Below are 26804 nucleotides of genomic sequence, written 5' to 3'. Positions count from 1 at the left end.
CGGATCGGGGTTTAGATCTCGGGGGGGACGTTTCCTGCAACACTGGATTATATTGAATCTCGGTGGGCTCGTAGACAAGATGGCAAAGACACCAAAAAGAAAGTTTTTGACAATTATTTTTGGAAAAAGTCTGCAGAGCTTGTAAAAATTACCGAGCCCCTTGTTAAATTGCTAAGGATGGTGGATAGGGAAAAATTGGCCATGGGCTACATTTATGAGGCTATGGATCAGGCAAAGGAGCAGATACGGGCAACTTACAAGGATAGGTTAGCAAAATATGGCCATATATGGGAGATAATTGATAACATATGGAAAAATCAACTCCATCGTCCTATCCATGTAGCTGGTTTTTTTTGAACCCAAAGCATCATTACAAAGCTCGACTAGGAGATTTGCGGATGGGGGGGGGTCAGAGATGGATTGATTGATTGCTTGGAGCGCATGGTCTCTATCCATCCAAACCAGTTGGAAGTAGATAAACAACTTACTCTTTTCAGTATGGCAGTTGGTACCTTTGGAAAAAACTTGGCAAAGATGGCAAGAGATGTGGATCAACCAGGTAAGTAATTCTAATTTGTTTTTCTTTTCAAGTTAAATTGTTTACAAATTTACAATTCAAATGATCTATAAATACTTGTAATCTGTAAATAAGTAATGAAATGAACTAAGTACTAATTAATGTCTTTTTCTTTGCAACACATTAGTGGGAGTCATTTGGCAGTGAATGTCCTCAATTGTAAAAGTTTGCAATTAGAGTCCTCAGCCAGACTTGCAATGCTTCAGGTTGTGAGCGCAATTGCTCTGTTTTTGAACGCATACACACGAAGAAGAGAACCTGTTTAGAACAAAAATGGTTAAATGATCTTGTCTTCGCGCAATACAACCTTCGACTAAGGTGGATCCAAATGATGAACATAACGCCTGATCTAGATCCCATTGTGTTGGACGATAATGATCCAACATCAGAATGGGTGGAGGAGACTGAAGATCTTGTGTTTGATGTTGATTTTGATATTGACATGGCATTAGGGGGGATGAAGCAGATTTTGTAGCACCATCAAAACCAGGATTAGTAGCCGCATCAAGCAAAGACAAACAACCAATGGAAGACACTAGTTGTGTAGCTTGACGAACTCATGCTTCCATTAGGTCGACTTCTATTGTTATTGGTGGCAGTGTTACTACTGAGGTTGCGTATGAGGCTGAGGCATCCTCAGACTCTGAACGAGATGATGTCCATGTAGCTCCTATTGATGATCCTGTTTCTAGTAGTGGTGATGAATTTGATGATTGATCATGTGTAGACTTGTAGTAGGCCAATGGCCTCATAGCTTGTAGCATTTTTTTTGGACTTTATAGGCCATTTAGAGCTTCATTGCTTATATATTTTGTCGATGATATGTATTGCAGTGCACTTGGTGCCATTTTGATACATTCACCTTGACATGGTATATAGATGAGCAAACTTTGCATATTTTGTCTCTATTGGCTTGGAATCATGGTTTTAAATCTTAAAAATAGTTTTTTCATTAAAAATTAATTATTTAATGTATTTTTTTAAAAACCGGTTCATTGAGATTTGACCAGTCCCGGTTTGAAATCCGGTTTATTAGGTGGACCAGTCCGGTCACCTTTTCCGTCTTTTAAAACTATGGGTCCATGTGCATCATTATCGTCAAATAAGTGGAACATGAGTGGATCTCGTGATGTGGCAATCTGCTCTCTGCTATAGTGGGGGCCCATGGCTCTCAATGCTCACCCTACAAATGCCAATATGACCCTCTGGAGGGCTTGGACCCTGTATAGGGAGACCAAACCCCAAATGAAGACCCACTTGTAATCTTGTATAAGATCCAATGCGTCTCCTTACTTTCCAGTACAACAAATCATTAGTGCAATTGAGTAAATGAGCTTACAAGTCATGGAACCAAGTGGTCACTTCATAGTGGCATGCCCTTCCATAATGGGCTTTAGAGTGTGTTATCCTCTACAATTTCCTAGGCTGAGGAGGAGATCGAAAGAGGTAACCTCGAACCACTTTCAGCTCAGTAGCTAGCCCTACTGAGCCAGAGAGGGATCTCTCAAAGGATTTGTCAATGAATATATGCAAAGAGACAAGTTTTAGGCTAGATATATAAGTTTGTTTTGAGTTCTTGTGAATTTAGGTTTTTTAGGTTTGCTGGACTAGGGTTTAGAGCAGGTAATTAGGTCTAGGCTTCAAGTATGCAGAGACAAGTATAAATAGGAGCTAGATATCAGTGTGTTATGGTGCAATTGGAGTGTTTGTCAATGTAGTATAGATTTGTGAGCTTAAAAGAAACTAATGAGCATGTAAAAGCATGAATTCATTAGCTTTAGAAGAAAGGAAACACAAGTATGAATTCCACATAAACAGAGCTTAAATTCAAGATTCCTGTCTATATAACTGCAAGGAAATTCATAGGAAGAAGATAAAGCATGTAAAGAGAGATGATTTATCCATTAGAAACTGATAGAAAGAGAGAACAAATACCATAGACTCACTGAACTAGAGTTCTTGGAATATCGCTGCAACTGCTCCTGTATTCGCTGAAGAGAACATAAACATACAAGCCTTCTCCACAAAAGTCCAACCCTTCTCTCTGAATGAGAAATGATACATTGAGACTCAATTGAACCCACTTCCCCACCTTCAAGAGTCGAATTCCTAAGTGGTGGAATTGTTTCCAAGATTCTTTCAACCAACAGGGGAGAGTGAGAAGGTCAAATACAAACACTGCTTGTAGACTTTGTTTTGGATTTTGCTTCCTTAATGAGGCCTAATAAACCATAAAAACAATCTATCATGTCTATTTATTCATGATTACACTAACCTCGAACTAACTTCAATTACATCAAGAGTTTTGACTTTGACCAAGTCAAACTGAAAACTAAGAAATTTACACAGTGAAATTTAAATGAAAAACACAGAAATTTGCAGAAGCGCAGCACCGACTTTGAGCCCACTCTAAGCTACCTTCCTGAGGTCCAAATGAACATCGGAAAGAATGGTCAACTAGATTTTCAAGTCTAGTTTCCAGAACACCTTGAATTTTTGAAAATGGCCCATGGGAAGGCCTTCAAAAATTCATTCTCCCAAGGTGTCTCTGGAAGCGCAACCTCTGTCAAAAAGAGGGGCAGAATGTTGATTTTTGACCCCTTTTTCATTTTTTTTCTCAAAATTTGGGCTCTCTCTAAAAATTCTGATGAAATGGGTTTTGAGAGGATGCCATGGGCTTTCCAGAATTGCAAACCATTTGTCATTTGGATTCCTGAGGAAAAAACGCAGCGCTTATGTGACTAGCCAATTTTCTGAACTAGGCACCAAAATAACCAAAAATGCTCAAAATTCCTCCAAAATTGGTCATGAGTTGCAAAATGAGGTATGTTAAGCCCTCATGGATGCTTCAGCAAGCATCTCTAAGTTACCCTTCTCATTTTGGTCTTTTAGGGTTTCTTTGAGCTTGTTTTCCAACTGTTTGACCTTGATGTTACAAATCATATTTCTGGTCTGGTAGTGATGTGCCATGTGCCTTAGTAGTTGGTTATCTCTATTGGCTTTGTCAAGAAGCTTCTCCAAGTGGTCATTGACCTTGTCTAACCAATACTCCCTGTCCTCATTAATCTCTAAGGCAATTCTGTCCTCCATATCTAGTTCTTCATCTAGCAAGATGTGTTTTTTCTCCTCTTTCAATGCCTTCTTGAGTCCTTTGGTCCTTGGCCTCTTTTTCTTGCCTTGTTTTTCAGTTTCCTCAGGTTCATTGGTCTCCAATACTGCTTTTCCTTTGCCTGCTTGTTGCAACAATTTAGCTTGCTCTTTCTCCATAATGAGTTGTAGAGCTTTTAGCTGATTTCTTGTTCTAGGAATGAGATAACAAACCTTGCCCTTGCTATGTTGTCCATGAGTTCTCTGATATGAGAATCTTTCTCTTTGATAGTCTGTTGCATGTTTGAAGGCACATTTTCTGTTTCCAAGTCCACCAACTCAAATTCATGCTTAATCAAGTCTTTATACTGTACCTGTGATCCCTGTTTTGCTGATGTAGAAGGCTTGGCCCTGATCCAGGTGGTATTGGTGGCCACTTGCGAATTCCACTTGGACCCCCACCATTGTTTCTTTCAGTTTTTCAGTTTTCTTAATTGTAGCACAATTTACTATTTTTAGCAATTTTTCGGGTCCTGAACTTCCGGAGCCGTTTTGAGGCCCTAAGTGACGTTTTTTGGGAAAACTGGGAGCAACATGGGTCCATAAACCAATGTTGCTCTTCCCAAAGTTGTAGTCCTCGGATAGATCTTTCTAACGAGGTATTGTGCGCGTCAAATGGAGATCGTATGCCAAAGTTACGACCTTGGGAAGTTGATGTACCATTTTACTCAAAACAGGGCCCATAGTTTGGCGCTTCATCTCCTAGGGTTAGGTTTTTGGAGGTTTAGGGTTTTCCATTGTTTCTCAACAATAAATAGGCCTTCGAGCCTCATTTTAAGACAGTTCAGAGGCATGTAGCCGCCACATCTCTTCTCAGAGATAAGCTACCATCGCCCTAGCTAGTTTATTTCCATTTCTGTTTGTAAGCATATTTCAATATTTTACAGTAATGAAATGAAGTATTATTTCTGCTGCATCTCTGTATATATGGTGATATCTGTAATTTGTTGCATTCTTGTTTAAATCCGGATCAGTGGTATCAGAGCGGTATGCTCTTTCTCTGTCTTTCTTTGCATGTCCCCAACAAGGTCGGGATATAAGGAGTTAGGGCTTGAACTGGTCGAACCTTTGCAAGACCAGCCTCACAAATCCCAACTACCTCTTATGGCAAATGAAAAGAAAGACAACGGGGCAGGAGATCCTATCAAAATCTTGCTCGAAGAGGCCCTCAAGTGACAAAGGAACGCGATGATGGACAACTTTGCCCACATCCTTCAACGACTACCTAGGGGCGACACATCTACTTCTAGTAGCTACTCTGGAAGCGCCACACCCTTTAAGGTACAAGTTAACTTTGATATTCCCATATTTGAGGGTTAGATAGACGCAAACGCCATAGATAAATGGTTAAATCTGCTAGAAGGGCATTTTTCTGTTCATGATTTTTCGGCTGGGAAAAGATTACTTTTGCTCTTCTCAAAGCCGCCCCCCACGTCAAGGACTGGTGGGAAACCTATTGAGAGCAGAAGGATGAAAGTACGACCTCACTGTTTTCAGCCGCACCCACTTGGAATTCATTTCGGGCTGCCATCAAGGAGCAATACTACCCTCTCGGTAGCTATGAGGATCAATACATAAAGTCGACCACGCTGTGGCAGGGAAGGGACCAAGACATGCCAGAGTTTACCAATATTTTCCATATCCTTCGCACAAAGTTGGGTATCAAGGATTCAGAGTAGCATTTGGTACTCAAATACCGTGGTTGCCTGCACAGGTACATCCAGGACGAAATAGAATTCCTGAACATGTTCTCGTTCGACACGGCATACTGATATGCCGTCAAGATTGAGCAAAAGTTTAAACAGAAGAAGTGAGACTTTGGATCTGCTAATCCGAAGCAAGGGAAAGGTGCCCCCAAACCGCAGAACAAAGGACAAAGCCAAGGCGGTGCCGCCCAAGACAACCCGCCAATGCTGCAAGCAAAGAACAACACTGCGAAGCCGAAAAAGGACACGGGAAAGTGGTGTGATTTCCATAAGAGCTCCACTCACAACACAAGTGAGTGTTGGGCCAAGAAGTCACTGGTGGCCGAGCTAAAAGTTTCAGCATCAGATGCATGTTCTGATTCGGAGTCAGAAATCGACAAGGGGAATGACAAAGGGAAGCAAATTATCGATGCGGAGCCCAACGCCACCGTTGCCACCACGAAGATCTAGGAGGAACCCGAAGATCCAGAGGAGGAGGAGCGCCTCTTCCACTCCCAGATGTGGGTAAAGGGCTCCCCTCTACAGTTCATTGTCGACAGCAGGAGCCAAAAGAACCTCATTTCGGCGGAGGTCGTGAAGCTGCTGGGCTTACTGACCACAGCACATCCACAACCGTACACCATCGGGTGGCTTCACTAAGGACAAGATCTTCGCGTGAGCCAGCAGTGTCGCCTTCCATACAACATCAAGCCCTTCACAGATGAGTTATTGTGTGACCTTGCTCCCTTTGATGTTTGTGATGTATTATTAGGCCAACCATACTTGTGGAAGCGACATGTTGTATATGAATCAAGGCCTTGTGCTGTTATTGTTACTTTGGGAAATAAGTTGTACAGGATACTAAAGGTAGCACCGCTTACTGACATCTCTTTGGTTATCGCAAAACAATGCAATAAACTCATTTCCAAAACGGGGAAATTTGTTTTCCTGATGATACGCCCCCAAGGAAAGAAGACGGTGGCCACAACCTCCAGACATGGCCCCTCCGCACGACAACTACAGATGGACAAGGTCATGGACGAGTACGAGGACATCTTCACCTCTCCCGCAGGGGTTCCTCTGCATTGTCAGGTCAAGCACTCCATCGATCTGACCCCAGGTGCACTGCTGCCCAATGGACCAATCTATCGGCGCTCCATTCTGGAGAACGATGAAATCAAGAGGCAGATTCAGGAGTTGCTGTAGAAAGGTCACATCCGTCCAAGTTCATCGCCCTGTGGAAGCTCGATCGTGTTGGTACAAAAGAAGGATGGGACTTGGAGGCTTTGTATTGACTATTGGGCGCTGAACAAGATCACTGTTCGGAATAGGTACCTGTTCCCACGGATTAATGACCTCCTGGACCAACTGAAGAGGGCAAAATATTTCAGCAAGATCGATTTGAAGTCAGGATATCACTAGGTACCAATCGAACCCTCCGATGTGTGGAAGACTGCCTTCAAAGCCAAGGAGGGCCTTTTCGAATGGTTGGTTATGCCTTTCGGGTTGATGAATGCTCCTGCAACCTTCATGAGGCTAATGGATGATATCTTATGGCCATTCACCAACTCATTTGTAGTGGTATACTTGGATGACATCGTGATCTTCAGCCAGAGTTGGGAAGAGCACGTCCACACATCCGACAGGTTCTCCAAACACTGCGCCAACACAAGTTATGTGCCAATTTGGAGAAATGCACTTTTGGCATGACCCAGGTTCAGTATCTGGGATACATTATTGATGAACGGGGGGTGCATGTGGATCCAGCCAAGATCCAAGTCATTTGGGATTGGCCATCTCCAACCACTCTGACAGAGCTTCGCAACTTTCTGGGTCTTGCCAACTTCTACCGCAGGTTCGTGTTGGGATTTTCTCATATCACTTAGCCCTTGAGTCAAGTCACCAAGGGAGGAGCGAAAGCAAAATTCTTTTGGTCTGAATCTCAACATAAGGCATTCACAGAATTGAAACATCGCCTCTTTTAGGCACCAGTGCTCGCATTGCCAGACTTGCAACAACCATTTGAGGTCGAGACAGATGCCTCTGACTATGCTATTTGGGCAGTCCTTACTCAACACAGGCATCTAGTGGCATATCACAGTGAGACACTTTCAGACACAATCCGAAAGTATCTCACTTATGACAAAGAGATGTATTCCATTGTGCAGGCCTGTCGACAATGGAAGCATTACATTTTGGGGAAGGAAACAATCATCCATACAGACCACTGGCCCCTGCAGTTCATATAGACCCAAGGGAAATTGCAGAATGATCGCCATCAGAAGTGGTCCACATACTTGCAATAGTTCCATTTGAATATCAAGTATAAGAAGGGCAACATCAATAATGTTGCAGATTGCCTCAGTCAACCACCGATCATAGCGTTAACCACCGTGCTCAACTCTTGTGGGCACGAGACTTCTGATTGGCCACTTCTCTACAAAAGTGACCCAGAATTCGGCCACACATCCCAGACACTCTTGGAGGGTTAGCATGTTCCAGATTTTCACCTCCAGGATTCCCTGTTATGTCACTTGGGTAACCTTTGTGTTCCTTCAAGCGAACGTGCCAAGATGATTTGGGAAGCACACTACAGTCGGGCTGTTGGGCATTTTGGGGTCGAGAAAACGATGGCAATACTGCAGAAGTATTTCTATTGGCTGAATCTTCGACAAGATGTCGGGAAGTACATCAGATCTTGCACTGCTTGCGCCATTGCCAAACCGACCATCAAGAAGCAAGGCCTCTATACCCCACTGCCTACCCCTAGTCAAGCTTGGGAATCCATCTCCATGGATTACATGTCAGACCTTCCTTCTACTAAGCATGGAAACAACTATGTTTTTTGTGGTTGTTGATAGGTTCTCGAAGATGGCCATTATGGCGGCTTGCAAGAAGAATATCACAACAGAAGCCACTGCTAAACTCTTCTTTGAACGAGTGTGGGTACACTTTCTGATCCCACAGTCTATCATCTCAGATCGGGACAACAGGTTCCTTAGTACATTTTGGTTTAGTCTCTGGTCGATGCTGGACACCAAACTCACTAAGTCCACAACCTTCCATCCCCAAATTGATGGCCAGACAGAGGTTGTCAACAACATGATCGTACACATTTTGCGCATGTACAACTCAAAGCATCCACGCACATGGGATGAGAGCCTCCCCTATGTTCAACACAGCTATAACCGGGCTCTCCAGAGCTCGACTGGCCACAACCCTTTTTAGTTGGGCTTGGGATTCCAGTGATTATGTCCCATTGATGTGGCCATGCCATTTGCAGCTACTCACGCAGATTCGGCTCATGTCCAGTTCGAAACAGATAAGGAAAACAAATTCATTGAGTGCATCCAACATATCCGCCAACAGGTCCACGACATTATGGAGAAATCAAATGCCAAGTACAAGCAGCGACATGATCAACATCGGGTGCCATACAAGTTTCAGGTGGGTGACAAAGTTTGGTTGCATTTGCAAAAGGAACACCTTACCGGAGCCTATCGGAAACTCAAACCACTCCGATATGGTCCTTACACCATTACCAATGCTGTGAGAGACAATGCATTTGAGCTCAACATTCCCCATTCCTTGGCCTGCACCCAGTGTTCAATGTGGACCGCCTTCGACCATACTTTCCACCATTACTAGACACATCCGACATTGCAGAGCAATTCACTCCCACAGAGTTAAATCCAGATTGCATGGAATAAGCTGCAACTGATCGGATCATGGACACACAGATCAAGCACACTCGCCAGCAGAAGATCCAACTATATCGAGTTGTCAAAGTAGACCAACTCCTTCACCAGGGCAAGTGGCTCACCAGGGACCAAGTTCAGCAGAAGTTTCCTCATCTCATGGAGGAACTCAACGGAATGGGGACCATTGTTTCCTAAGGGGGAAGGAATGATCCAGGTGGATATTGGTGGCCACCCGCCAATTCCACTTGGACCCCCACCATTGTTTCTTTCAGTTTTTCAGTTTCCTTAATGGTAGCACAATTTACTATTTTTAGAAGTTTTTCGGGTTCTGAACTTCTGGAGCCGTTTTGAGGCCCTAAACGACGTTTTTTTTGGGAAAATTGGGAGCAACATGGGGTCATGGACAAATGTTGCTCTTCCCAAAGTCGTAGTCCTCATATAGATCTTTCTAACGAGGTATTGTGCACGCCAAATGAAGATCGTATGCCAAAGTTACGACCCCGGGAAGTTGATGTACCAGTTTACCCAAAACGGGGCCCATAGTTTGGCGCTTCATCTCCTAGGGTTAGGTTTTTGGAGGATTAGGGTTTTCCATTGTTTCTCAACAATAAATAGGCCTTCGAGCCTCATTGTAAGACAGTTCAGAGGCATGTAGCCACCACATCTCTTCTCAGAGATAAACTACCATTGCCCTAGCTAGTTTATTTCCATTTCTGTTTGTAAGCATATTTCAGTATTTTACAGTAATGAAATGAAGTATTATTTCTGCTGCATCTCTGTATGTATGGTTATATCTGTAATTTGTTGCGTTCCTGTTTAAATCCGAATCAGGCCCCTTTCTCAACATGAGAAGTAAACACAAGCCTTTTTCCCATTTGACACATCCTAGTCACCTTAGGTCTAGGTGCTTTAGGAACCTCCACTGATTGGCTTGATGATCCTACCTCCATCTGCTGTGTTGGCATGTTTGGACGCTGAACTGAAACATTAGTCTTATGCCATTTCAAAGCTGTCTCCATGAAGGAATTCCATGTCATGTTTTTCTCTTTAAGCTGATGGAGAACTACAGTCTTTATCAAACTATGATGAAAAATATTAGGATAGTATTCTTTGTTTTTCACCTGTACTTTCTCAGACATTTTGGCAAGGCTTCTATATAGATAATTGCACATGTTGAGAGGTTTTTGAGCTGTGAAGTGCATTAGAAGCCGGATGTGATAGGCATACAATCTAGAAAACCTTCCCTCACATGTGAAAAATTTCATGAAAACCTTCATTAATGGGGCATACTTCTTTAACAGGTACTTAAATGGGATGATGTGTGTATGAGTCTCCCTGTAGGGTGTTTTCAAGAAGGACCTGTAATGTTCAAGATCCATATTCATGCCCTTAAACTAGTGTTTTCCATGATCAGGTATCCCTGTAGCAAGTGAAATAGCAGCGACTAAAAATGTGAACTCAACCCCAACTATGATGGCCTTTTCCCCTTTCAGATGAGTGGTGATCCAATCTGTGAACTGTTCATGAAAACCTACTTCACACACCCTTTTGAAAAACTCTAGACAAATTACATCTTCAAAACATTGCTTGATGAAGGGTAATGTATTGATTTCATAGCAGTTGGTAGGTTCATATCTGAGAATTTTGCCTCCTTTATGGTGTCTTTTTGTCTCTGGTGAAGAATCTCCCTCCATGATGATAGAAACCCTAGACGCAGGAAAATGGAAAAAAACAGTGAGGGATGGGTGAAAAGATGAAATGATAGGTATGAGGAGTGGAAATAATGGTAAGGGAATTTCTAGGAGATGAATAGGGGTTGTAAACAACTCATGAAACTTAAATGAGGTGAAATGAGGGAAAGGAATGCTTGTGAGAATTGCAAAACGAGATTCTAGGAAAATTGCCCAAATTGCTAGGAATGAGCTAGGGTTTAGTTATAGGTGAGGTAATTTAATGATTTATAGTTGGTTTAGTGGGTCAAAATGTATTTTAAACATGTACAAAAGTGTGAGATGAAAGATTTGCATGTTTAGAATATCAAAACTAGACTATCCATCATTTACGCTAGCTTATAGCATGATGATTTCACTTAAAACCCTAGATGAAGAAATCTTGCATTTGAATTCATCTTGCTAAAAGAAAAGGTAAGTAAAGTGTTGTACTTACTTGTAGACAAGTTTAGATTAGCAAGAAACTAGATTGCAAGCTTCACTTTTGAGTTTGGGTGAATTCTGGAAGGTTTCAGGCTGCTCTGGCACAAGCGCAGCGCTGACCTCAGAAGCGCAACACAGTCTTTGGAAGCGTAGCGCCTGCAAAATTTTGCCAATTTTGCCTAGAAACTCGTGTTTTTTCGCCAATGGATGGGAGAGCTTGATGAACAAAGGGAAATAGAAGGCAAGTGAAGTGAGTTTGGGGCTTTTTGGGTTTTTATAGGCAAGTATGTTTCCCTTTTGAAAAGAAATGGGTCGTAACTCGTACATACCTTTTCAAAAACTGATTTTTCACCTTTAAGACTGAGCCACTTTGGAGAGTTGAAACCTGAGTTGCATTTTTACCTTGTGAACATTGAAACTTCTTTTCTTGGAACCTTTGAGATTGAAATCATGAAGAACTTTGTGAAAATTCATAGAGCCAATGTCAAAGAGCTGCTTGTCCTGATTCATTTAATGCTGGATTTACACATGATGATGATGGACCTAGAAACCATAATGACTTAATGAAGACATGAGACTGAGTGGAATGGTAATGATGATGACTGATATAATGAAAACATCCTTTTTATTATGATACCTTCATCTGAGTAAGGTAGGCGACCAACATGTGTGACCTTTCCAAAAGAATGAAAACATTCCTAAGACAAACTAGCCAATGACCAAATTTTACTCTGTAAACCTAGTGACATGATAAAATTTGACCTTGGGACTCCTGACAGACTTGGTAAAAACATATTTGATCACTGGTGGAAGGCAGACAAGACTGACACTAACAGAGTGTACAAGTGTCTCCAAGTTCAAGAAGAAGGTTAACCAAGGACCCTATTAGGTGGTTTCTGTTGAAATATGTAACTAGGTTTGGTCTTCATAATGACATGTTATCATGATTTTATGTATTTTTTGTAAAGAGAAGAATACATTTATTATAGTTATTCTTGAGGCATGGGTTTCATGCTCAAAGGAAATTTATTTTTAGGTCAAGCACCCATTGAGTGCTTCTAGGGCTTGTCATTGAGTCTACAAGTCAATTGAGTCATTGTCATGTATGAAAGACCCATTTGGGCATGTTACATCTTGTAAAGAAAATTTATATAAAGTCAAAAGTGTCAAATAGACCCTCCAAGACCTTGTCATCATCAAAAGAACAAGTCGGCCTTCATGAGTGGACAAGTCGACCTAAAGACAACAATTTGACCTAGAAAGAAGCCTATATATAAGAAGACTTCGACCTCATTTGAAGATCATCCAATCAACTCTCAAGAAGTTCGATCTAAGAAGAGAAGAGGACGAAAAAGGAAGCCAAATACCTACCAAAGAAGGAGAAGAAGAAAGCAAAGGTTTTGGGATAGTTTTTGGGCTAATATCCTTCACACGTGGGCATCCCTTGCAACAGGAAGACCAAAATTGCAACTACCTTAGGAGACCGAAATTAGGTGTAAAAGGACAGATTTTTGGCCGAGTACCCAGGAAGAAGAAGGCTATCCACGCGAAGAACTGAAGGAAGCAAATTCATCTTGCATGTGCAATATAGGGTCTCCGCAGAAGACGTTGCTGGGGGTCGAAGTTGCAGAAGAATATGTTGGGGGTCGAAATTGTAGAAGCAGCAGCTAGGGGTCGAAGTTGTAGAAATAGCTGGGGTCAAGTTGCTGGAAGGAAAACTCATCAAGGAGGAAGGACTGAATTGGTCTTGGAGGGGACTTTGACAAGAGTCTTAGGTCTTGGAATTCGTCAATTGAAGTTTTATAAGAAGAGAAGAGTTCTTGTGGGTATTCCTCTCAACAAGAGAGGTTTTGGCCCTTGCTGATCGCCTATATCTGGTGTCCTTTTGTCTCGTTGTTCTTTATTGCTTTGGTAGCTGTTTGATGATAAGACCACTAATTATAATCAAGAGAAAGGAGAATTTAATCAAGTTACTATACATCACAAACAGTTATCAAAGTAAGAGAAATCACCTAATCTAGCTTCCCATAGATTTCTCAACATGGTATCAGAGCTAACGTGACAAGACAAGGAAAAGTAGCTTGAAGAAGGTCCATCAAAAGGAGTATCAAGAAAGGTCAAGACATCAAAGAGGACATCGTACCATCAAGAAGGGATACACGAGGACCGAGTACAAGGAAATCATTAAGGACTAACTCACTCATCATCTTGAAGGAAGGAACTAAGAAGGCCTCAAAAAGCTAGCTCATTCAAGAAGGGTTCTACACTCAAAGCATTCTTGGAAAGATCATACATCATTATCACAAGGAGAAGAAGACCTCAAGGACCGCACCTCCACTTAAGGAAATAAGGACTACACATTGAAGCATCTTCAAGTCTCTACATCAAAGGGAAGCGAGAAGAAGGATTGCCATCATCCTCGAAAGAATGAAGGTGATCTCCCTCTCTTTGAAGAAAGGATCACATCACAAGCATATTTGAAGAACGACATCTCTAGAAGAAGTATTGTCATCTTCAAGGAAACTATCATCATCAAGAAAAACATCAAGTTGAAGGTATCACCATCAAAGGAGCACCTTCACTTGAAAAGTAAGTATCCTTATATCTATGACTGAATCGACTATCAAAATGACTTTATTTTGCAAGGAGAGAAATATGTTGGTTGGGTCATCAAATTTCCTTGCATGGAAGAAGAAGACAGATTTGATCCTCATAGAAAATGAAGTCATTGGACATGTTAAGGGTTCAATGTAGAAGCTCAAGCTCTAGCGAAGTATATGAAGGGGGAAATAAGGCCTCAAAGAATCCTTATAGAATCAATCAAGGATTCCCTCATTCCCTATGAAGCAAAATTAGAGAAGTCAAAAGACATCTATGATAAGCTGTTAGAATTGTTCTCCGTAAGCACTGCAGGAGAAGTGATATCTTTGAGAACGAGCTATACAAGATGAAGGTATCAAAAAAAGAAGGGATAGGCTCAAATCTTATGAGGGTGTCACAAATATGAGACCAATTATAAGAGTTGGGGGAAATAATGTTCGACAAAGAGATGACCACCGTGGTTCTCAGTGCACTACCTGATGAATGGGGCAACTTTGTATCAAGCATCTATGGAAAGAAGGAAGCCACCCCATTTAGTGAACTTTGGTCATTGTGTAAGATTGAAGAAACCAGGTTAAAAGCAAAGAGTGATGTTGGACCAAGTGAACAAGTTCAAGCATTTGCTACTATGGCTAGTAGAAAAGGAAAGTTTGCGAAGTTTTGTCCTCATAAAAATAAGAGGATCGATATGTCAAAGATCCAATGCTATGGTTGTCCGGAATATGGGCATTTGAAGAGAGATTGTCCGAAACTCATGAAGGACAACAAGACAAGGAAAGAAAAATTGAAGCCCATATCATGAAGGAAGTAGAAGAACTTGATGAGAAGAAATCCAAGAAAGAAGGGATATATCTTCACTATTAAGGTCTCTTAGATCTATAGCAAGGAGAAGTAGGAGGTGAAAAGACCTTTACCATGATTAAAGGATTATTGTCGAATAAAAAGCATTGTAAGTATGATAGATGCATCATATTAAGAGATGGCATGATATTAGAAGCATACGATTGAAGCAAGAGCTCATGACATCATTATAAAATCTTGAAAGGATAGATGGGGTAGAAGTCTACATGGATCATAGAAAGAAAGTAGCTCTTGGTAACCTCATTGAAAGCATAAGTAGTATATATGGTTGAAAGAAAGTCATCTAACATGATAGAAGATAAAAATAATTCATCATACATCATCATCATTAGAAAGGAACATTTGTAGGATGAGGATAATCAAGATCCTCCATTGGAATCTTTATTAGAAGGTTCACCTCTACTTGGAAGAAGCAAGTGTCTCGTTGATCATTCCACCTTGTGTGATCCATTGCTTAGAAGGATGATGGTATGATGACAAAGAAGTGCAACATGTCAAAATGGTTGAACAACTTTTAAGTAAGAAAAGGAAGCTGCCGAAGGAAGTTTAGATGACCAAAAGGAGAATAGAGGTATGTATATATTTGATAAACTAAGTCATGTCATCATATAGTTGCATATAGCATGGGTAAATGCTCTAACTCATGAGCACGATCGAAGAAAAAGTATCTCTTCCTTTGGAAAGATGCATGTAGGCATATGTTTCAACTAATTCACATAGTTACAAGATGAAACCCACGTAATATGTCCTCATATGGAATATGAGGTGGTTGACAAAGATGAAGGAACTATGTATAGGAGTTCTTGGGAACAATATTGTGAAGAAAGGAAGAGGAGTTCGTGAGAAATGCAACTATGGTCACATAAGAGAAAATAAGTGATCAACATCTGATGACTTGGAGAATTGGCTAAGACATCTCCATGGAGAAGGTATGAAGAGTTCGATAAAGTTTGTAAAGGAAGGAGACCCTTGAAATTGAATATCTTGGAGTTGTGTTTGTGAATGTGTAGGATGTTGACGTTGCAAGCAAGCAGATGTCATCATAAAAGGTAACTTTGATTTGATGTTCATTTTGATTTTTTGAACATTGGTTGGGTTGAAACAAAGCTACTGAAAGAGAGTTGTAGAAGTCACCTACAACTGAGAATGGATGGAATATCTTGAAAGTAACATGGCTTCGAAAAGGTAGATGGATGAAGAAAAGACAGATTTGGACTAGAAGATCACTTTCTGATGAAAAGAAGGATGACATGACTATTAGCTCAACCCTATGGTTCGTTGAAGGAAAGTGATGGATGGATGAAGCCCTACGAAGAAAAACTAGAAGATGAAGGCTCCATAAAGATGAAGATAAAATTCATGACATTGAAAGGAGGAGCTCTACAAGCAGCTAAAGGTACCATGATCTCTACCAAAGAGCAGAGAGTTGTTGTTGGAAACAAGTCCCTAGTTAAGAGGGAGCTTGGAATCAAGTTCCTAATTAAGAGGGAGCTTGGACAAGTCCTTGGATAAGAGGGAGCTTATGTATATTCCTTGATAGGAATGAGTATATGTTCCCTAGATGAGAGGAAGAGATAGACACATCATTCTTGTTTTCATACGAAGAAAGAATGGAGGATTGGGTAAGCATCTGATTCTGATTCCGATACTTTTTGAGGATGAGGTAGGGCATCCAAGATAAGAGGTAGTTGAAGAGGAAATTTCGTGAGGATGTGCTATTCCAAGATAAGAATTGTCCTAAAAGGACATACCCTGTGAACACCCGGGGTGGGGTATGTGCCTTGAGAGACAATGATGATAGTGTCTATTAGTCATTGGTCTCACCAACATTGTGCTTTGATCTTTTGGAGGGATAGAGCTGTTAGTCAAGGCCTTGCTATGTGACAATGTTGGTTGGTATGATAAGATGCCCTGGCATAAGCTAAGGAAGTAGCTTATGAGATGGCTTACCAATCCGCCTCTTCTTATGAGAATGTCCAAGTACCTTGTATGAATTATGAATACCTCCCTAGTTAGGAGGGAGTGTTGAAATATGTAACTAGGTTCGGTCTTCATAATGACATATTTAATCATGATTTTATGTATTTGTTGTAAAGAGAAAAATAAATTTATTATTGTTATTCTTGAGGCATGGGTTTCATGCTCAAGGGAAATTTATTTTTAGGTCAAGCACCCATTGAGTGCTTCTAGGGCTTGTCATCGAGTCTACAAGTCAGTTGAGTCATTGTCATGTATGATAAACCCTTTTGGGCATGTTACATCTTGTAAAGAAAATTTATATAAAGTCAAAAGTGTCAAATAGACCCTCCAAGACCTTGTCATCATCAAAAGAACAAGTCGGCCTTCATGAGTGGACAAGTCGACCCAAAGACAACAATTCAACATAGAAAGAAGCCTATATATAAGAAGACTTCGAACTCATTTGAAGGTCATCCAATCATCTCTCAAGAAGTTCAATCTAAGAAGAGAGGAGGACGAAAAAGGAAGTCGAATACCTACCAAAGAAGGAGAAGAAGAAAGCACAGGTTTTGGGATAGTGTTTGGGCTAATCTACTTCACATGTGCGAGGAAACTTGGGCATCACTTGCAACAAGAAGGCCGAATTGCAACTACCTTAGGAGACCGAAATTAGGTGTAAAGAGACAAAGATTGCTGGTCAATTGCCCAAGGGAAGAAGGCTATCCAAGCGAAGAAGAAAAGGAAGCAAATTCATCTCGCATGTGCAATCTAGGGTTTCTGCAAAAGATGTTGTTGGGGGTCAAAGTTGCATAAGAATCCGTTGGGGGTCGAAATTGTAGAAGAAGCAACTAGGGGTCGAAGTTGCATAACTAGTTGGGGTCAAGTTGTTGGAAGGAAAGCTCATCAAGGAGGAAGGATTGACTTGGTCTTGGAGGGGACTTTGACAAGAGGCTTAATTCTTGGAATTCGTCAATTGAAGTTCTATAAGAAGAGAAGAGTTCTTGTGGATTTTCCTCTCAACAGGAGAGGTTTTGGCCTTAGCTTATTGCCTATATTTTGTGTCCTTTTGTCTCATTGTTCTTTATTGTTTTGGTAGCTGTTTGATGATAAGACCACTAATTCTAATCAAGAGAAAGAAGAAGTTAATCAATTTAAGTAATATACATCACAAGTAGTTATTAAAGTAAGATAAATCACCTAATCTAGCTGCCCACCTTCAAACATACGATCATAATAGATGGGCGAGGGAGCACAATGGTTGGCTGAGGTGGCGAAGATGGTGGCACATCGAGTTATCTAGGGGTTGCAAGGGGCTGTTGGCTGCCAGCTGAGGACCATCTAGGAGAATTTTTTTCTCTTAATGGTGTCATCCACAGGTGGTGGGTAACATGTTTAAACTCCTTGTTCCTTTGAGGGAAGTATGGTTTGGTAGGATTTCTTGGTGTACTCATTTTGAATTGGTTTAGCCTCCTTGTTCCTTTGAGGGAAGGATGGTTTGGTAGGAAATTTGCTCCTAGGAACAACATCATGCATATCTCTAGTTTTGCCCACTGCATCTCGTAGAGTGGTGGGTTGATAACACTTAACCAAACCACATAGAGGCTGAGGTAGTCTCTCAACCAATAACATCAGCAACAACATCTTAGATATGTTGGTGATCGTAACTGCCAACCTCTGAAAATCTGAGATATATGCCTCCAGATTGCTAGTTTGTTTGAGCTGTGCCAACTCTCTAAAATGAATCTTCGAATCCTTCTTGTCAAAAAACTCTATGAGTCTCAGAGTAAACTCGAAATATGAAGTTATGCTGGCATGACCCAAGGTCACTAACCCATGGTTCCACAACTCATGGGCCTTTCTATCCATATTTAATGTAGCCAACTTAATGGCATCGACCTTTGTCATCTGATGTAGCTGGAAGTATGTGTCCAGCGTTTGAACCCATGATCTAGCTAAACATTTTGATGACCCATCAAAACATGGGATGGTCACTTTCCCCAGAGTCTTTTGAAGCTCATGGTTTTGCATCATAGCCTTCTTAGTTCCTTTAGGCTTGTTCCTCATATTGAGGTTGCAGAAGTCTGTAAAATTCATGGCAACTTGGAAGTCTCGTCCCAACCTTCTATACTCCAAATATTACCCAAATGGTATGTCCTGATCATCCTGTTCTTGATGGCCAATTGTTGTCTCATTTAGAAATTGCGGCATAGTGGGTCTAGATGCCATACTATATATGTGTGGGTGGCTTTGCACAATTGTGCATGCGCAACTGGCTTCTCCACTATTAGATCCCTCACCATTGATGGGGTCCTTTTTATGTTGTTCCCCCATCTGAATCTCGGTGGAACCTTCCTTGTTGGTCAACTTCCCCACCAACTCTACCATCACCTTTTGACCCTTAGCCAAATTATTTAGGACACTAAGCAAGCTGTTAAACTCTTGATTCTCCTTATCTTGCATGAATTTCTCTTCCTTTTTAGATGGGACTTCTTCCTGTTTTCCCTTCACTGGAGTTTCTTCTTCTTCCTAAAGTGGAGTAGGTTCTTTGTCTTGGTAACTTCTCTTATAGGTGACACCAATGAAGTGGTGGTCTTCAGAACTCACCACCATTGTTAAATTCTGCCCTCAAATCACACAGCTGTCCAAGACCATGCTCTGATACCACTGTAAGATACCCTCCTAGGATACGTCAAATTTTCCCACTAAAATCTTTAATTTTTACCAATTTTTGTTTTGAGACATTTTGTCAAACAGTTTGAGCACCAATGGCTATTGGTGAACTGTTATGGTTTTTCTTTTGTTTTATCACAAGAAAAGATACACAGTACCAAAATAAAGACCAATAAAGTCTTCAAATCAACAACTTATAATTTATATTGCCTTTAGAGAAATGCAGATTCCATTGATAAGCTCATAAAAACCATATAACTTCCATTTCATAAAATGATATAACACTTTACAAAGTAAAGAAGCAAAGAACTTGGGTCTTCTACAACATTAGAACTTCAGTATATCTGACATCTTGTTGAATGGTTTTAACGATATAATCTTCAGGGATGGTAGCTCTAGGAAGATTGTAAATTCATCCCTTCTTCCGCAAATGTCTTAGCTCACGTAGATGATGCTTGTTTAATCCACTAACCCGCAACTAATGTCGTGTATTGTGCAAAGAATCGAGATAAACCCACAAGATAAGCTCCACGACCAACAAGAAGAGAGGTATCTCAGCTCTTGTTTAAATGTGAAAACCAACCCTTCGAACAATGATAAACTTGGCCTTTTTTATGACTAAAACTCAACCCCTTTTTCACAAGTATTTTCGTCCCTCAAGCTCAAATTCCTTTAACAATGAACTTAGACCCCTTTGAAGGTAAACTCAGTCTGCAACAATAGCAATAAACTTGGTCATCTTGGATGGGAATCTCGACCAATAAGAAAAATACCCTGACCAACAATATGGAAGTGAACTCGGTCCTCCAGTTCAATGATATTCAACCCCTTTTTGTGATAGTGAGACTCAACCTACAAGGATAGAAACTCGACCCTCTCAAACAGTGACCCAACTCGGCTCCCTCTTCAAGTGAAACTCGACCTCTTCTTGGATATGGGCCCAACTTGAGTAAGAAATGCAGAACACCAAAGTCAATCCATAAAATCAACTGATAACTCTATTGACTGAACTCTTTTAACCCAAACTTCTTCTCCACTGAAGCACAATGTCAGAATCTAAGTGATCCGACTCCCAAACTAGCTAGTGTGTATAGTTTCAACACCAAAACTAGCAACTAGAATGAGGGTTTCCAAAAACCCTAGACTCTCTTCTCAAGAGCTCTCAAAAATTCTAATTTCCAAGTGAGCAAATGCAAGAACGAAGAGAGATTCCTCGATTTCCCTTTTTATAACCCATTTGCTACTTTTGCCACCTTTTTACCCTTTTATTTTAACAAGTCACTTTTGTGGGTTTTCTCACTTTATAATTTAAAAGTGACTTTTAATAGCTTAGGACCCATGTCTCCTTTTCACCACTTTAGCTTTTGTAATGTTTTCTCCTAGGCAAATCATGTTCCCTTGAGTAGTTTTTCCCATCCTAACCTACGAGAACCTTATTAGGCTAGTGGATCGCCTTCCTTATGACTCTTAAGTGGATGGGGACATTACATCAGCAAGGATGGGAAGTCCATCATCAATGCTCACAAAGGCAAGTCCAAGATTGCATTTGTAAGTGCCAACCAAGCCAACAAGTTGATTAGTTTTAGTAAGAAATATTTGTTACTTTTCTTAAAAGAAAATCAGCTTGATGATGAGTCAACAAGAGTAAAGGCATCTTTGGAGGGTTGTACTAAAGAATATAAACATCAACTGGAAGGGTTGCTATAGGCATATAGGGGAGTGTTCTGGGAGCCTAAAGGGCTACCACTCAGGAGGGTAGTGGAGCACAAAATTGAATTATTGCTAGACTCTCCATTGTCGAATATTGGGCTGTATAGATAGTTTGTTCTGGAAGTGAAGGTATAGTTGCAACAATTGTGGAGTAGGGTGTGATTCGACTAGTCACCTATTGTAATTGTATCAAATAAGGATGCGACTTGGTGAATGTGCATCGATTACAGAGAATTAAACAAGATTACGCTCAAGAATCAATACCCTTTGCCCACGATTGACAATCTGTTAGATTAGTTGCAACATGCAAAATACTTCATCAGGTTGGATCTAAAATCATGATACCACTAGGTTCGAGTAAAAGTAGAAGATACTTGGAAGACAAACAAGGTTTATATGAATGGTTGGTCATGCCATTTAGTTTATGCAATGCATCAACTATGTTTATGCGACCAATGAATTATGTATTATGCCCATACCTAGATTCATTTGTTATAGTTTATTTGGATGATATATTGGTTCACAATGCTACTTGGGAGAAGCACATCTCACACTTGATGTAGGTGGTACAAATTTTGAAGAAACACCAATTTCTAGCAATCCTAAAAAAATGCGAGTTTTCCCAATAGTTTTTGGTATATTTGCAGTATGTGATCAATGGAGGCGAGCTTAAGATAGATCTTGTGAAGATGGAGGCCATCATGAAGTGGTCGGTTTTGGAAATGTCTTCTAATTTTGGAGTTTTGTTAGGGCGACATAGTACCTGTGGAAGTTCATAGCCTCATTTTTAGTAGTTGCTGCACCACTCCACACCATAATAGTGAGCAACAAGAGTTTCTAGTGGGGAAGAATCAACAAAAGGCTTTTGATGAGTTAAAAGGAAAAATTAGTTAAACACTAGTTCTCGCGTGAACAAACATGTAGAAACCCTTCGAAGTGGAGACAGATGCAAGTGTGTATGCCATGGGAGTGGTCTTGATGCAAAGAGGAAGAGCTATATGCTATCATTCTAAAGTATTTCATGGGGTAGTTCTCAACTACCTTATCTATGAGAAGGAGCTCTATGCCTTGGTACAAGCTGTCAGAAAGTGGAAATCCTATCTGATAGGCGGGGAGATCATCATCCACACAGATCATTAGTTGGTACAATATCTGTAGGCCTAAAGTAATCCAAAATAAACTAGACACTATATGTGGATGGGGTTCTTGCGATAGTTTGATTTGGCCATCAAATACAAGAAGGGCAGCACAAACAAGTTGGTAGAAAAAAGTACAACTTTGGGAACTTTGATACACATGAAGTCTTTCACCCATGATGCATACAAAGAGGCATGCACAAAAGATGAGGACTTCGAGGAGATGTTTCAATAGCTACAAGGTTGGAATCATGTAGAAAATAGTGACAACAAAGTTGACCATCATCTTTAGAATGGGTTACTTCTACATGTTAGACAAGATTTGTGTTCCTAAAGGTGTGAGCAATTGTAGCTTATTAGAGAGGCTCACACCTCCAAGGTTGCAGGGCATTTTGGTGTTGGGAAGACAATTGCCAACTTACAAAGGTATGTGTATTGGACCATAATGCAAGATATGTAGCACAATATATTAGAGGATGTATACTTCGTTGTACCAACAAGCCTAGGAACAAGAAGCAGGGTCTATACCATCTTTTGCTTGTACCCATTTATCCCTAGGAAAACATTTCCATGGATTTTATGGAAGGTTTTTCAATAACTAGGAAAGGATATGACTACTTATTTGTGGTAGTTGATAGGTTCAGTAAGATGTGCATTCTCATGCTTTGTAAAAATACCATCAAAGGGCAAGAAATAACACACTTGTCCTTTTCATAGGTTTGGGTGCACTTTGGGATACGATGAAGCATCATTTCAAAAAGGGACATCAAATTTCTTAGTGCATTTTGGACTATGGGCATGAAGTTCAAGAGGTCAACAAAATTCGATCCTTAGACAAATAGGAAGACAAAAGAAGTCAATAAGACTTTGGTGTGGCTTTTGAGGGGTTACAATTAGAACCATTTGAAGACTTGGGATGAATACTTGATCTATACACAACACTCTTATAATAGAGCAATCCACACCTCTATCCCTTTTGATTTGTTTAAGATATTTTCCACCATCAACCTTAGATGTTGTATATCGACAAATAGGAGTGAGGGAGGATCTCATAGGAAATGCATTAAGCATAGAGAAATTTGTTGAGAAGATTACGTAGATCCATTTATAAGTATAGGACACATTGAAGAAGTTATAGGAAAAGTTCAAAAATACAAGACCAAGCGCGATCAACACAAACAAGAGAAGTCATTTAGAGTGGGAGACATAGCATGGTTACAATTGAATAAGAAAAGACTATAGGATTCTGATAAGAAGATCAATACTTTGTGATATGGTCCTTATGAGATATTGGCAAAGGTGGGAGATAATGCCTACAAACTTAGTCTACCCCCATACTATTGAGAAATCTAGGGCAACTTAGTAAGGGCTTATTTAATTTTGATTTCTCTTAACTTTGATAATTGCTTGTGACGATCCTATTAGATTCTTCTTCTTCTTATTGATATGTTCTTATTCATCAAACAACTACCAATACATGAAGATCATTAAAGACGAACAAACACCAGATGTAGGCACTCAGCCAGGGGAAAACCCAGTCAAACTCTTATTCTAGTAGAATCAAATCAAGATGAGTTGGACCAAGACCTTTTTGACCATGACACAATATTTCCTCCATCCATTACGTTAGCCTTTAAGAATCTTCTTTCAAAGACAAATCAATACTTCCACTAATCCAATAGACTTCGTACTTTTGTAATTATGCAATTTTCGGTCTCTCTTGTCTCTTCTTTGTACTCTCGACCCTGCAATGTATCAAATCTCTGTGGTACAATGTTCCTTTTACGTGTGATAGAATGAAAGACAATTTTGGCACCATTTTCTGCTCCTTTTAGGCTACTTCACATCCTTCTTTCTCACAAAAATATTGCAGATCAAAAATTGCTTGTCTCTTTTCAAACTAGGTCGAGTTCACTTGCTATAAATAGTTGTTTCTGTCTGTTCTATTGGGGCCGACATGAATGGTAGGAGAGGCTGACTTGATAGGGGGCAAAGACTACTTGGTGGAAGAGGACAAGAGATAATTTTGACATAGAAACTTTTTCTTTCTTTGACACAATGAGCCCAAGAAGGGTTTCTTACATTGTGACTTTGACTTTGATTCCACAAAAATTCTAGAGCACTTAATGGGTGCTTTGACCTATTGACCAATGACCCAAGCATGAAACACATGCTTTAATAAGTCAATTTTCTTTTTCTTTCTTTTGACAAATACATTACATCATGGCTCAAATACAATTATGAAGATTGACACTAGTTACATTCTTCAACAGTCCCTCTTAAATAGGGAGGTATTCATAATTACACATATATACAGATGTGCATGGATGAACTCAAAATGGTATGTTCTACGAAGAGTCACAACACACAGTGCTATATATTAGATACTTGACCAAGGTATCTAATCGGTTGGGACTAAGGTGTGTTCCAAGCTTTAGCCACTATAGGTACCATCAGGCTTTAGCTCTAACACCAACCCAGGGATCTAGGTATCGTATCCAAGGTCAGAGCTCCACAAGACCAACGATACCCTCCCTACTTTAGGATCTAGACATCATCACAGGTCGGCCAAATGTCCTCCCAAGCATCTTGTCGCCCCAAGATGCTTCGTCTCTCCTATCAATTAAATCATATATGTCCACCAGTCCAAGCATGCTTCCAAGATGTTCAACTTTCTTATGGAGAGATCTACCTGTACAATCACAACCCCAATCAATATCAAAATTTCGATATATATATGTTAGCACAAACCTTTGGGTCTTTAATCATTCTGACGCTGCTCAAGTCATCACAATATCCACACTAATCTTCATGGAAGATTCTTTCTTCAAATTCTTTAGCAACGCCAATCTCAGCCTCAACATCATGAACAACCATCTGAAGTGCTCTAGTTATTCTTCGATCACATTCTTTCTTCAAGGTCTTATAGTTGTAATAATATGCCCTCCCTCTTAAGTGGGTAGATATACCTTTTCTTTATCTAAGCTTCTTCTTTATAACATAAACCTCTTTCTTCCAACCATACATGCCCTTTATTTGTATCATATCACTAGAGAAACTTCAACCTTTCAGAGCTTCATTCTTTCAGGAACATCATTCTTTCTATGGCAACAAGGTCATCTATCCATTTTTAATGTCATCATCATTTTTACAACTCCTTTCCACCATGCTCATCATTGTTATCAAGTCATCTATCTATATCTTCAAGAGTAACATTTTCAACATCTTGAAGATTATGTACCTCCAAATCTTTAACAAGTACACCCAAGTACAAAGAGGAGCATGAAGTTACCTTTATCAAAATAAGTTTAGCATGTCATTATAATGGAAGCATCAGAACAATGAAGCTTTAGCTTTCTAAAACTAGATAGGTTCACAATCAACAAGGGTTACATCTTTTATATCGTAGACTTTGACAATTTTGTCACAAACACTAGATTCCATCATTGAGACTTAAAGCCTTAGATATCAACAACTAATCCAATCATAACATTTTACATATGATGTTTCAATACTATAGAATTTCATGTTAAACTCTACTAGGGTTTTTTTACAAACCCTAGATTTCATTAATAAAACTAAATCATGTATATTAGCATTTCATATCTAGGGTTTCTGCATTATTTCCTTATATCAATCTCTTACTAGTGTTTTTATCGTAAACCCTAGATACAAACATCAAACTCCAAAATTAGATATACAACAATTTTGACCTGACTGGGGTTTCAATTATGTGGAAGCTCATACACCTAGGGTTTCATTCCTAGGAAATTACATTGACTATTGCAAGAGTTTTGTCATAAACCTTAATTCATCAAACCCAAAAAATCTATGGTTTCATCATATAACCTAGATATCATCGACAAACCCTAAAAGGTTAGGGTTCCTTTATAACATTATCAAAATCCTAAATATCAAGAGAGTAAGATATTATTATATGATCTAGACTTTATCAACAAACCCTAAGTAGACTAGGGTTTCATTATTATTGTCAATATACCCTAGCATCAAAAGGTTAGGGTTTTACAGTGAAACCTAAAGGTTATGGTTTCACCAAAATAAACAAATGGTAAGAGATAGTATGACAAGGTTAGATTTAATCTAGTGATTAATCACCATAACAAGAATCTTTATGATTCAAAACCCTAAACATAAGAAAGTTAGTAATACAAGGCAAATTTCAAAATGATTGTACCTTTTAATGAAGAAGTTTAGCTACGAATCTTTATACATACCTTTAGATTCTTCCTTTACAAACCTTGTAGGGTTACCTTATTGAAGGGCTCCCTTTGAATCTTGCCACAATCCTTTTAGAATATACTTGCAACACTTTCTTGACAAGTATCATCAAGTACAAGACTAGGGTTTTAATTAAACTTTAGAAGATGAATTCATAGGGTTTTGAATACAAAAACTAGGCATTATTTAATTCCATTCTTGCAAAGAATTGTCAAACCCTAGCTAATCAAGATAATGTTATATCTACAATTCCTAGTTATTTATTACAATGAAAACTTACCAACTCTAGATACTTAGCAAATGGACATTCTTACATACCTTAGGATTTCATACCTTTGTCTTTTATGATCCATTGAGCTTATTTC

Source organism: Pinus tabuliformis, chromosome Q (genome assembly GCF_031772625.1).
Source record: "Pinus tabuliformis cultivar Carrire ecotype Pingquan chromosome Q, CPIR1, whole genome shotgun sequence".
Lineage (NCBI taxonomy): Eukaryota > Viridiplantae > Streptophyta > Pinopsida > Pinales > Pinaceae > Pinus > Pinus tabuliformis.
Note: the sequence above shows the minus strand (reverse complement) of the source record.